Source organism: Neophocaena asiaeorientalis, unplaced genomic scaffold (assembly GCF_003031525.2).
Source record: "Neophocaena asiaeorientalis asiaeorientalis breed wild unplaced genomic scaffold, Neophocaena_asiaeorientalis_V1.1 scaffold423, whole genome shotgun sequence".
Taxonomy (NCBI): Eukaryota; Metazoa; Chordata; class Mammalia; order Artiodactyla; family Phocoenidae; genus Neophocaena; species Neophocaena asiaeorientalis.
The window spans coordinates 732,189-745,051 of record NW_020174133.1 but is presented as its reverse complement, the minus strand read 5'-3'; the positions used below and the strand labels follow the sequence as shown (position 1 = coordinate 745,051).

Genomic DNA, 12,863 nt, shown 5'->3' with positions numbered 1-12,863 from the left:
TTGAGGTGCTCCTATGTTGGGTGCATATATATTGATAATTCTTATATCTTCTTCTTGGATTGTTCCCTTGATCGTTATGTAGTATCATTCCTTGTCTCTTGTAACATTCTTTATTTTAAAGTCTATTTTATATGGTATGGGTATTGCTACCCCAGCTTTCTTTTGATTCCCATTTGTATGGAATATCTTTTTTCATCCCCTCACTTTCAGTCTGTATGTGTCCCTAGGTCTGAAGTGGGTCTCTTGTAGACAGCATATACATGGGTGTTATTTGTATCCATTCAGTGAGCCTGTGTCTTTTAGTCGGAGCATTTAATCCATTCACGTTTAAGGTAATTATCGATATGTATGTTCCTGTGACTGTTTTCTTAATTGTTTTGGGTTTGTTTTTTTAGGTCCTTTTCTTCTCTTGTGTTTCCCACTTAGAGAAGTTCCTTTAGCATTTGTTGTACAGCTGGTTTGGTGGTGCTGAATTCCCTTAGTTTTTGCTTGTCTGTAAAGCTTTTGATTTCTCCATCGAATATGAATGAGATCCTTGCCGGGTAGAGTAATCTTGGTTGTAGGTTCTTCCCTTTCATCACTTTAAATATATCATGCCACTCCCTTCTGGCTTGTAGAGTTTCTGCTGAGAAATCAGCTGTTAACCTTATGGGAGTTCCCTTGTATGTTGTCATTTTTCCCTTGTTGCTTTCAGTAATTTTTCTTTGTCTTTAATTTTTGTCAGTTTGATTACTGTGTGTCTCTGTGTGTTACACTGCCTGGGACTCTCTGTGCTTCCTGGACTTGGGTGGCTATTTCCTTTCCCATGTTAGGGATGTTTTTGACTATAATCTCTTCAGATATTTTCTCGAGTCCTTTCTCTCTCTCTTCTCCTTCTGGGACCCCTATAATGCAAATGTTGTTACGTTTAATGTTGTCCCAGAGATGTGTTAGGCTGTCTTCATTTCTTTTCATTCTTTTTTCTTTTTTCTGTTCTACGGCAGTGAATTCTACCATTCTGTCTTCCAGGTCACTTATCCGTTCTTCTGCCCCAGTTATTCTGCTATTGATTACTTCTAGTGTATTTTTCATTTCAGTTATTGTATTGTTCATCTCTGTTTATTTGTTCTTTAATTCTTCTAGGTGTTTGTTCTTTAATTCTTCTAGGTCTTTATTAAACATTTCCTGCATCTTCTTGATCTTTGCCTCTGTTCTTTTTCCAAGGTCCTGGATCATCTTCAGTATCATTATTCTGAATTCTTTTTCTGGAAGGTTGCCTATCTCCACTTCATTTAGTTGTTTTTCTGGGGTTTTATCTTGTTCCTTCATCTGGTACAAAGTCCTCTGCCTTTTCATTTTGTATATCTTTCTGTGAATGTGGTTTTCCTTCCATAGGTTGCAGAATTGTAGTTCTTCTTGCTTCTGCTGTCTACCCTCTGGTGGATGAGCCTATCTAAGAGGCTTGTGCAGGCTTCCTGATGGGAGGGTGGTGGGTAGAGCTGGTTCTTGCTCTGGTGGGCAGAGCTTAGTAAAACTTTAATCCACTTGTCTGCTGATGGGTGGGGTTGGGTTCCCTCCCTGTTGGTTGTTTGGTCTGAGGCGCTCTAGCACTGGAGCCTACCCGGCTCTTTGGGAGGGCTCACGCCAAGGAGTACTTCCCAGAACTTCTGCTGCCAGTGTCCTTGTCCCCATGGTGAGCCACAACCACACCCCACCTCTGCAGGAGACCCTCCAACACTAGCTGGTAGGCCTCATTTAGTCTCCCATGGGGTCACTGCTCCTTCTCCTGGGTCCTGATGCACACACTACTTAGTGTGTGCCCTCCAAGAGTGGAGTCTTTGTTTACTCCAGTCCTGTCAAAGTCCCGCAGTCAAGTTCCGCTAGCCTTCAAAGTCTGATTCTCTAGGAATTCCTCCTCCCATTGCCGTACCCCCAGGTTGGGAAACCTGACATAGGGCTCAGAACCTTCACTCCAGTGGGTGGGCTTCTGTGGCATAAGTGTTCTCCAGTTTGTGAGTCACCCACCCAGCAGTTACGGGGTTTGATTTTATTGTAATTATGCCCCTCCTACTGTCTCATTGCAGCTTCTCCTTTGTCTTTGGATGTAGGGTATCTTTTTTGGTGAGTTCCAGTGTCTTCCTGTCGATGATTGTTCAGTGGTTAGTTGTGATTCCGGTGCTCTCACAAGAGGGAGTGAGTGCTCGTCCTTCTACTCTGCCATCTTCTTTGTTAGCTTTTAAAAATATTTATCTATCTATCTATCTATCTTTGGCTACGTTGGGTCTTTGTTGCTGAGCACAGGCTTTCTCTAGTTGCTGTGAGTGGGGGCTACTTTTCGTTGTGGTGCACGGGCTTATCATTGCGGTGGCTTCTCTGTTGCAGAGCACAGGCTCTAGGCATGCGGGCCTCAGTAGTTGTGGTTCGCGGGCTCTAGAGCTCAGGCTCAGTAGTTGTGGCTCATGGGCTTAGTTGCTCTGCGGCATGTGGGATCTTCCCAGACCAGGGCTTGAACCCGTGTCCTCTGCATTGGCAGGCAGGTTCTTAACCACTGCACCACCAGGGAAGTCCCTTGGTTAGCTTTTAATAGCAGAATTATACTGGTCTTACATAATGAGTTGGGAAATTCTATCATGTATTTTCTAAAAGAAAATTTCTTCCTTAAATGTCTGATATAATTCATAACTGAAACTGTCTGGATCTAGTGTTTGCTTTGTAGAGAGTTGTTTTTTTAAATACTTTTATTGAGCTATAATTTATATGCCATAAAATTCACCCACTTAAGTGTCCAATTAAGTGATTTTTATAAATTTACAAATCTACAGAACCATCACCACAGTCCAGTTTTAGAACATTTCCATCACCCCAGAAAGATCCCTTGTGCTCATTTGCAGAAAACCCATGTTTTCACTCTGGCCCCAAGAAACCACTATGTAGGGATAGATAAATCCAGTTTCTCTCATACAAGTCTATTCATAGTATCCATTTGATCTTATGTCAGTCTTGGTAACTTGTGTTTTTGAAGGACTTTATTTCATCTGAATTGTTAAATGTATTGACATAAAATTGTTCATAATAATTTATCCTTTTGTTGTCTGTAGAATCTGAGTGATAGGCATGCTTTCATTTCTAATGTGGTGATTTGGGTTTATTCTGTTTTATACTAGTCCATTCTTTCTAAGGGCTTATTAAGTTTATTAATCATTTTATTTTATTTACAAATTTATTTATTTATTTATTTTTGACTGCATTGGGTCTTCGTTTCTGCACATGGGCTTTCTGTAGTTGCAATGAGTGGGGGCTACTCTTTGTTGCAGTGCGTGGGCTTCTCATTGCGGTGGCTTCTCTAATTGTGGAGCACGGGCTTGAGGCATGCGGGCTTCAGTAGTTGTGGCATGCGGGCTTCAGTAGTTGTGGCACGCGGGCTCAGTAGTTGTGGCTCATGGGCTTAGTTGCTCCGCGATATGTGGGATATTCCTGGACCAGGGCTCGAACCCGTGTCCTCTGCATTGGCAGGCAGATTCTTAACCACTGTGCACCACCAGGGAAGTCCCTATTAATCATTTTAAATAGCCAACTGTTAGCTTTGGTAGTTTTCTTTAATTATTGTTTTCTATTTCATTGTTTGCTGTTCTTTATTATTTTTCCTTTCTACTTACTGTGGATTTACTTTGCTCATATTGTTAGGTGGAAACTTAGATCATTGTTTGTTTTTGTTTGTTTTTTTTTCTTTTTTGTTTTTAATGTTTATTTATTTATTCATTTATTTGGTTGCACCACATCTTTTTTGTGGCAGGCAGGCTCCTTAGTTGTGACTCATGGGATCCTTAGTTGCGGCTCCCAGGCTCCTTAGTTGTGGCACGTGGGCTTCTTAGTTGCAGCTTGCAGGCTCCTTAGTTACGGCAGGTGAACTCTTAGTTGCGGCATGCATGTAGGATCTAGTTCCCTGACCAGGGATCGAACCTGGGCCCCCTGCATTGGGAGCATGGAGTCTTATCCACTGTGCCACCAGGGAAGTCCCAGATCATTGTTTTTTAGCCTTTTCTTTCTTCTCTACCATAAACATTTAATGACCTGTATTTCTCTCAAAGTACAACTGTAGCTACATTCCACAGATTTTGACACATTGTATTTTAATTATCACTTCATTCAAAGTGATAATTCATTTTTATTTTCCCTGGTAATTTTTTCTTTGATCCATGGATTATTAAAAATGTTTAAAATATGATTTCTAAATATGTGGTCCTTTTCTAGATATAGTTATTGATTTCTAATTTAGAGGTATCTTCTGTAAGATTTCAGTTCTTTGAAATTTGAGATTGTTTTATTTATACCTCAGCATACGCTCTATCCTGCTAAACTCTTCTGTGTACTAGTAAAGAATATATATTCTATAGGTATTGAGTATAGCTTTCTATACATGTCAAAAAGGTGAGGCGATTGATGGTACACTTCAGATTTCTATATTCTTTTTTTATACAATTTTTAAAGGTTATATTCCATTTACAGTTATTACAAAATATTGGCTACAGATTTGTATATTCTTAAAATGTTTTGTCTAAGAGAGTCTTTAAAATTTCTAAGATTATAAATGTCTTTTTTCTTCCTTTAGTTCTGTCAGCTTTTGCTTCGTGGATTTTGAATCTATTGTTAGGTACATTCACATTTGTAATTATGTATTTCTGAGGTATTAACCCCTTATTATTACAAAATATTACTCTTTATTTCTGGTGATACTCTCTGTCTTGAAGTCTGCTTTGCTGATATTAGTATAGCCATTTCACCTTGCTTACAATTAGAATTTTCCATCCTTTTATCGATACATTTCACTTGTCTGTGGGGTTTGTGCGCATGCTGCGTGTGTGTCTGTGTGTGTGTGTGTGTTTGCTTTAGGGATTACAATATGTATCTTTTGCTTATTACAAATATTTAATGTTAATATTGCCTTATCATACTGACTAGGACCTTCATTATAATATTGAATACAAGTGGTGAGAGTAGACATCTTTCCATTGTTCTTGATCTTAGGGGGAAAACATTCAGTCTTTCACTATTAAGAGTATTAGTTGCATGGAACACTACTCCACTTTAAAAAAGAACAAAATTTTTCCATTATCAGCAACATGGAGGAACTTGGAGGGCATTATGCTAAGAGAAATAAGTCAGACAGAGAAAGGCAAATACTGTATGATATCACTTATATGTGGAATCTAAAAAATGCAGCAAACTACTGAATATAACAAAAAGGAAGCAGACTCACAGATACAGAGAACAAACTAGTGGTTACCAGTGAGGGGGGTGAGAGGGGAGAACTACAAACTACTGAGTATAAGGTAGGCTTAAGGATGTATTGTACAACACAGGGACTATAGCCAATATTTTGTAATAATTGTAAATTGAAAGTAACCTTTCAAAATTGTATTAAAAAATTTTTTTTTCTTTTTTGCTGCGTTGGGTCTTCACTGCTGCGCGTGGGCTTTCTCTAGTTGCGGTGAGCAGGGACTACTCTTCGTTGCAGTATGCGGGCTTCTCATTGAGGTGACTTCTCTTGTTGTGGAGCATGGGCTCTAGTTGCACGGGCTTCAGTAGTTGTGGCACACGGGCCCTAGAGCACACGGGCTTCAGTAGTTGCAGTGTGTGGGTTCAGTAGTTGCAGCACGTGAGCTTCTGTAGTTGTGGCACGTGGGCTTAGTTGCTCTGCAGCATGTGGGATCTTCCTGGACCAGGGATCGAACCTGTGTCCCCTGTATTGGCAGGTGGATTCTTAACCACTGCGCCACAGGGAAGTCCGTATAAAAAATTTTAATGCAAAGAAAAGTATTAGTTTGTAGATTTTTGGTAGATGTGCCTTATCAGGTTAAGAAAATTACTTTTTGTTTCTAGTCTGCTGACAGTTTTTGTCATGAATGGGTGTTTAATTTTATTAAATGTCTTTTCTGCATCAATTGTTATAATCATGTAGCTTTTATTCTTTATTCTTTTGATATTGTGAGTTACATTGATTGATTTTTTGAATGATGAACTAGGCTTGCATCCCCCTGAGATAAAACCCCACTTGATCATGATGTATTACCCTTTTTACATTTTGCTGGATTTTCATTTGCTAGTGTTTTTTTGATGATTTTGCATATGTATTCATTAAGGATATTGGTTTGTAGTTGGTTTTTTTTCCTTCTGTAGCTTTGTTGGGATTGGTATTAGGGTAATGCTGGCCTTATAGAATGAATTGGGAAATATTTCTTCCTCTTCTACTTTCAGAAAGAGTTTGTATACACACAGTATTGTTTCTTCCTTAAATGTTTAGTAGAATTCATGAATGGAGGTATCTCAGCCTGGAATTTTCTTTATTGGAGTGTTATAAACTATGAACTTATTTTCTTTAATAGATATTGGACTATTGAGGTTATCTATTTCTTCTTGATTGTGTTTTGGTAAGTCATATCTTTCAAAGAATTTCATTTCATCAAAGTTGTCAAATTTATGGAAATACAGTTTTCTTAATGTTCCCATTTGATCTTTTAAATGTCTGTAAAGGGTTCTGAGTTACCAATTCTAATGTGTCAAGGGTTTTCCATACATCACCAAGCCACTCTCCAACACCAGGTGAGTGTTCCACAATTCAACTCAATTCTGACACTGTCTACCCATAGATAGCATCAGATTCCACAGGTTAAGAGTTCAGAGCTACAGCATTGCCCCTTCTCCCCGATTTGATCCAATGTAAGTCCAAGGGGTTACCTGTGCTTCTGACCAACCAGCTATCGGAAGTTCCAACAACCCCGTCTTTGGTTTTGATTAATGTGCTAAAGAGGCTCACAGAGCTCAGAAAAAATTTTTACTTACTAGATTACTGGTTTATTATAAGAGAATGTAGCTCAAGAACAGTCAGGTGGAAGAGATGTATAGGGCAACGTATGGAGAAAGGGCACAGAGCTTCTGTGCTTTCTGAACATGTCACTCTCCCGGAATCTCCATGTGTTCACCACCCTGGAAGCTCTCCAAACCCCATCATTTTGGGTTTTAGGTAGGCATTACTTAGATATAATTGATTGAATCATTGGGCATTGATGGTTGAACTTGATCTCCAACCCCTCTCCTCTCCTCAGAGGTTAGAGGGAGTGGAAAGGACTGAAAGTTCCAATCTTTTATTCACATACTTGGCTCCACTGGTAACCAGTCTCCACCCTTAGGTGCTTCCAAAAGTTACCTCATTAACATAACAAAAGACGCCTGATCACTTTTATCATTTAGGAAATTCCAGAGGTCTTAGGAAATTCCAAAAATGGGACAAAGACCAAATATATATATTTTTATTATAAATCACAATATCACAGTCTGTAAAGTCTATAGTAATATGCCCTGTTTCATTCTTGATATTGGTAATTGGTATCTGCTCTCTTACTCTGCTTAGAGATATATCAATTGTATTGATCTTCTCAAAGAACCGCCACTTGGTTTCATTGATTTTTCTCTATCATTTTTCTGTTTTCCTTTTAATTGATTTCTGTTCTTTATTATTTACTTTCTTCTGCTTTCTTTGAGTTTAATTTGCCCTTCATTTTCTACTTTCTTAAGATGGAAGCTTAGGTCATTAATTTGAGATTATTTTTTCTAATATAAGTGTTTAAAGTTATAAATTTCTAAACACTAATTACATTACACAAATATTAATTGCTGGGCTTCTCTGGTGGCCCAGTGGTTGAGAATCTGCCTGCCAATGCAGGGGACACGGGTTCAATCCCTGGTCTGGGAAGATCCCACATGCCGCGGAGCAACTAAGCCCATGCGCCACAACTACTGAACCTGTGCTCTAGAGCCCATGAGCCACAACTACTGAGCCCTTGTGCCACAACTACTGAAGCCCACGTGCCTAGAGCCCATGCTCCACAATGAGAGAAGCCACAGCATTGAGAAGCCTGCACCACAAAGAAGAGTAGCTCCTGCTCCCTGCAACTAGAAGAAGCCCGCGCGCAGCAACAAAGACCCAACACAGCCAAAAATAAATAAATAACTGTATTTTTAAAAATATTAATTGCTTATAATCTTATCATCATTCAATTAAACGTATTTTCTGATCTCCTTTGTGACTTCATCTTCAACCTAAGGATAATTTAAAAGTTTGTTGTTCAGGAATTCCCTGGCGGTTATGGCTCTGAGTTTTCACTACAGGGGGCACAGTGAATCCCTTATCAGGGAACTAAGGTCCCGAAGGCCTCATGGTGCGGCACAAAAAAAAAAAAAAAAGTTTGATTTATTAATATTTGGAGATTTCCCAGTTATCTTTACCTAATTGCATTTTAGTTTAATTTAGTTATGGATAGCAAACATCCTTTGTATGATTTAAGTTTTTTGTATTTCTTAAGGATTGTTTTATAGTAAAATATGTTTTATAGCCAAAAATCTAACCAGGTTAACGTTCTGTGTGTAGTTGAGAAGAATGTACATTCTGCTCATGTTGGGGCAGGTGATTCTATAAATGTCATTTAGGTCAAGTTAGTTATAGTGCTGCTCAGGTCTCCCATGTCCTTACTGATTTTCTGTCTACTTTTGTTGATTACTGAGATAGGAATGTTGAAGTCACCAGCTATAATTGTGGATTTGTTTATTTCTTCTTTCAGTTTTCAGTTTTTGCTTCACGTATTTTGCAGCTCTGCTGTTAGGTGTTTACACATTTTACATTGTTATTTTTTTGGTGAATTGACCCATTTAGCATTACATACTGCCCCTCTCTTTATTCCTGGTAATTAATACTCCTTGTTTTGAAATATACTTTGTCTAATACTAATATAGCCACTCTGGCTTTCTTTGATTAGTGTTTACATGATGTGTGTTTTTCCATCCTTATACTCTCTACTTCTCTGTGTCTTTATCGTTAAAATGGGCTTCTTATAGATAGCAAATAGTTGCATCTTGCTCTCTCTAGTCTGACGGTCTCTGCTTTCTAACAAGAATGTTCAGTCCTTTTACATTTAATGTTTACATTTAATGTGATTTTTGAACTGGTTAAGTTTGGATTGGCAGTTTAGCTATTTTTTTCTCTTTGTTTCACTTGACTGTGCCTTCTGTTTTTTAGTATTCTATTTTAATTCCTTTGTTTACTTTTTAGCTGTATCTCTTTGCTTTACTTTTTAAATTGAGGTGTAATTAACCAACAGTAAAGTACAATATATTTTTGAATGTTTGCTCTATTGATTATAATATGTATCTTGAATTTATGACATCTACTTGAAGTTTATAGTCATGTTAAATATGGGAACTTTTCAACAGTATAGTGTCACTATTTCCTTGTCCTTTTGCTATTACCATAATATATAATAACTCTACATATAACTCTCACAATTGTAATTTTATAATTTTAGTTTTAAACAGTTAATGTCTCCAAAGAAATGAAAAGAAGAAAAGAAATATGTGTGTAATTGTGTTGAAGGTCTCCAAACCACCCCAGGTTTGGTGATTTGCTGGAAGGACTCATAGGACTCAGCATATAGTTGTACTCACAGCTAAGATTTATTACAGTGAAAGGATACATATCAAGCACAATCAGTAAAAAGAAATGGCTCCCGGAGCAAAAACTGAAGGAAACCGGACACAAGCTTCTGATGAAATAAAATGTGTATTTTAAGGCAGGACAAGAAAATTTAAACATAAGGTTCTGTCTCTGTGTCCGTTTGGGCCTCCTCCCTCCCTCCTTGTGTGCATCTGAATTACACATTAACCAGACCTCCTCAAAGATGGGAATGCCTGCTGGATCATAAAGATCGATTTTTTTCCCTTTCTTCTGGCACTAGCAATGTAATTTCTTAAAAGAATACCATTCTTTCCCAACTCTGTAGCGGGCCGTAGTGACTTACTGTTCTCTTTGCCTTTGTACGTGCTTACCTGGACTATATATCTTTGGTGAACTTTATGTAAAATATCAGTATGTCACTTTGATGTATGATTCTTTGTCTTGAGAATGTATATGACTGTGCCTTTGACTTCTAACGGGCATAACAGTTCTCAGAACTTCTGAGAGTCTATCTCCCAGGTTATAATCCTCAGTTTGGCCCAAATTAAATACCCTTTTCTCTTCTTAACTTGATTGTTAGTTGAATTTTTGTTGACATTTCCAAGAATCCTCTCCTAGTGGAGTCACATAGGACATGCTTAATCCGTTTAGCAGTAACTTGTAAGAACAAGTACAAATTGTCTACAGGGAAGCTCGTCTGAGTCTAGGAGTCCAGGGTTTTTATTGGAGATGGTTCATGTAGGCACAATTTCAGTCACTAACATTCCTGACTCTGAGAAGTAAACAGATGTTCAGCATAAACTATATTATTTCTGTTAACAGTTTGGGCACAATGAGACTGCCTTATTGCTTAGGGAAGTTTTATGTCAGTGTAGGGACAGTTTACCATTCAAATTCTGGGACCAGTGAAAAGTCAAACTTGCAAGCAGGTCTTTCTAAAGATAGTAGTCTTAGGCCTGCTATGTTAACTGTTTTCTACACAATAGACTTTTGTATTTACTTATCTAACATTTCCACTTGTCCACATTCCTTCCTACAGATCTTGTATATACTGAATGTGTTCCCTCAAAATTCATATGTTGAAAGGCTAACTCTCAATATAATGGTTAGGAGATGGGGTCTTTGGTAGATGATTAGGTCATGAAAGAGCTCCTTGCCCCTTCTGCCAGAGGATACAACCAGACTATGGCCTTAAGAAACAAGAAGCGGGCCTTCACCAGGCACCCAGTCTTCTGGCGCCTTGATCTTGGACTTGTCAGCCTCCAGAACTGTGAGAAGTAAATTTCTGTTGTTCGTTAGCCACCCAGTTTATGGTATTCTGTTATAGAAGCCTGAACTAAGACAAGATCTAAGTTACCCTCTAGTGTCATTTCCATTACCATGAAGAACTTCCTTTAGTGTTTCGTGTAGTGGAGGTCTGCTGGTGATGAATTCTCTCAATTTTTGTTTTTCTGAAATATCTTTATTTCCTCTTCCTTTTTGAAGGGTAGTTTCATTGGAGATACACTTCAGTATTGAATATCTTTTAGTGCTTTAACTATTCCATTGTCTTCTCATCTTCATTTTTTTAAATTAAAGACTATTATTTATTTATTTATTTTGGCTGTGTTGGGTCTTCGTTGCTGCGCGCGGGCTTTCTGTAGTTGTGGCGAGTGGGGGCTACTCTTCATTGAGGTGCGCAGGCTTCTCATTGTGGTGGCTTCTCTTGTCGTGGAGCAGGGGTTCTAGGCACATGGGCTTCAGTAGTTGTGGCATGTGGGTTCAGTAGTTGTGGCTTGCAGGCTCTAGAGTGCAAGCTCAGTAGTTGTGGCTCACGGACTTAGTTGCTCCACAGCATGTGGGATCTTCCTGGACCAGGGCTCGAACCTGTGTCCCCTGCATTGGCAGGCAGATTCTTAACGACTGCACCACCAGGGAAGCCCTTAAAGACTATTTTTTAAAAGCAGTTTTAGATTCAGTGCAAAATTGTGAAGAAGGTACAGAGATTTCCCAAATACTCTGTTCCTCCTCACATACATAGGCTCCCCTATTATCAACATCCCCAACCAGAGTGGTACGTTTGTTATAATTGATGAAACTATATTGACATATCATAGTCACCCAAAGTCCATAGTTTACATTAGGATTTACTCTTTGTGTTGTACATTCTATGTGTTTGGACAAATGTATAACGACATGTAGCCATCATTACAGTATCATACAGGGTAGGTCCACTGCCCTCAAAATCCTCTGTGCTCTATTAATCCCTCACCCCTCTATCCCTGGCAAACACTGATCTTTTTACTGTGTCCATAGTTTTGCCTTTTCCAGAATGTCATATAGTTGGAATCATATAGTATGTAACCTTTTCAGATTGGCTTATTTCACTTACTGATATGCATTTAAGGTTTCTCCATGTCTTTTCCTGACTTAATAGCTCATCTTTTTAGCTCTGAATAATATTCCATTGTCTGGATGTACCACTGTTTATTTATCCACTCACCTCTTGAAGAACATCCTGGCGGCTTCTAAGTTGTAACAATTATGAATAAAGCTGCTATAAACATCCATGAACAGGTTTTTGTTTGGATATAAGTTTGTAACTCATTTGTGTAAATACCAAAGAGCATGATTGCTGGGTGGTTATGGTAAAAGTATGTTTAGTTTTGTAAGAAACTGCCAAACTGTCTTCCAAGGTAGCTGTACATTTTGCATTCCCACCAGCAATGAATGAGAATTCTGTTGCTCCACATCCTTGGCAGCATTTGGTATAGTATGTGTTCCAGATTTGGGCCATTCTAATAGGTGTATAGTGATATTTTGTTGTTTTAATTTGCATTTCCCTGATGATATATAATGTGAAACGTCTCTTTGTATGTTTATTGGCCGTCTATATACCTTCTTTGGTGAGGTGTCTGTTAAGGTTTTTGGCCCATGTTTTACTTGGATTGTTCATTTTCTTTTTCTTTCTTTTGGCCGCGCTGGGCATGGCATGTGGGATCTTAGTTCCCCGAAAAGGGATCGAACCCGGGCCCTCTGCATTGGAAGCGCAGAGTCTTAACCACTGGACCGCCAGGGAAGTCTCTCATTTTCTTACTGTTGAGTTTTAAGAGTTCTTTGTATATTTTGGATAATAGTCCTTTATCAGATTTGTCTTTTGCAAATATTTTCTCCCAGTCTATGGCTTGTCTTCTTATTCTCTTGATGTTAACCCTCATTGAGCAGAAGTTTTTAATTTTAATAAAGTTGAAATTATCAGTTATTTCATTCATGGATCGTACCTTTAGTGTTATATCTAAAAAGTCATCACTATATCCAAGGACATCTGGTTTTTCTCCTATGGTATCTTCTAAGAGTTTTATATAGTTTTGTGTTTTACATTTTAGGTCTATAATCCATT

The 12,863-nt window shown here is 38.4% G+C and overlaps 1 protein-coding gene across 1 annotated transcript in view; it reads left to right on the top strand.

The window, feature by feature from the left end:
• The window catches only part of LMLN (leishmanolysin like peptidase), a 70,400-nt gene that overhangs the window by 6,166 nt on the left and 51,371 nt on the right, over positions 1 to 12,863 (top strand). The window lies entirely within an intron of this gene.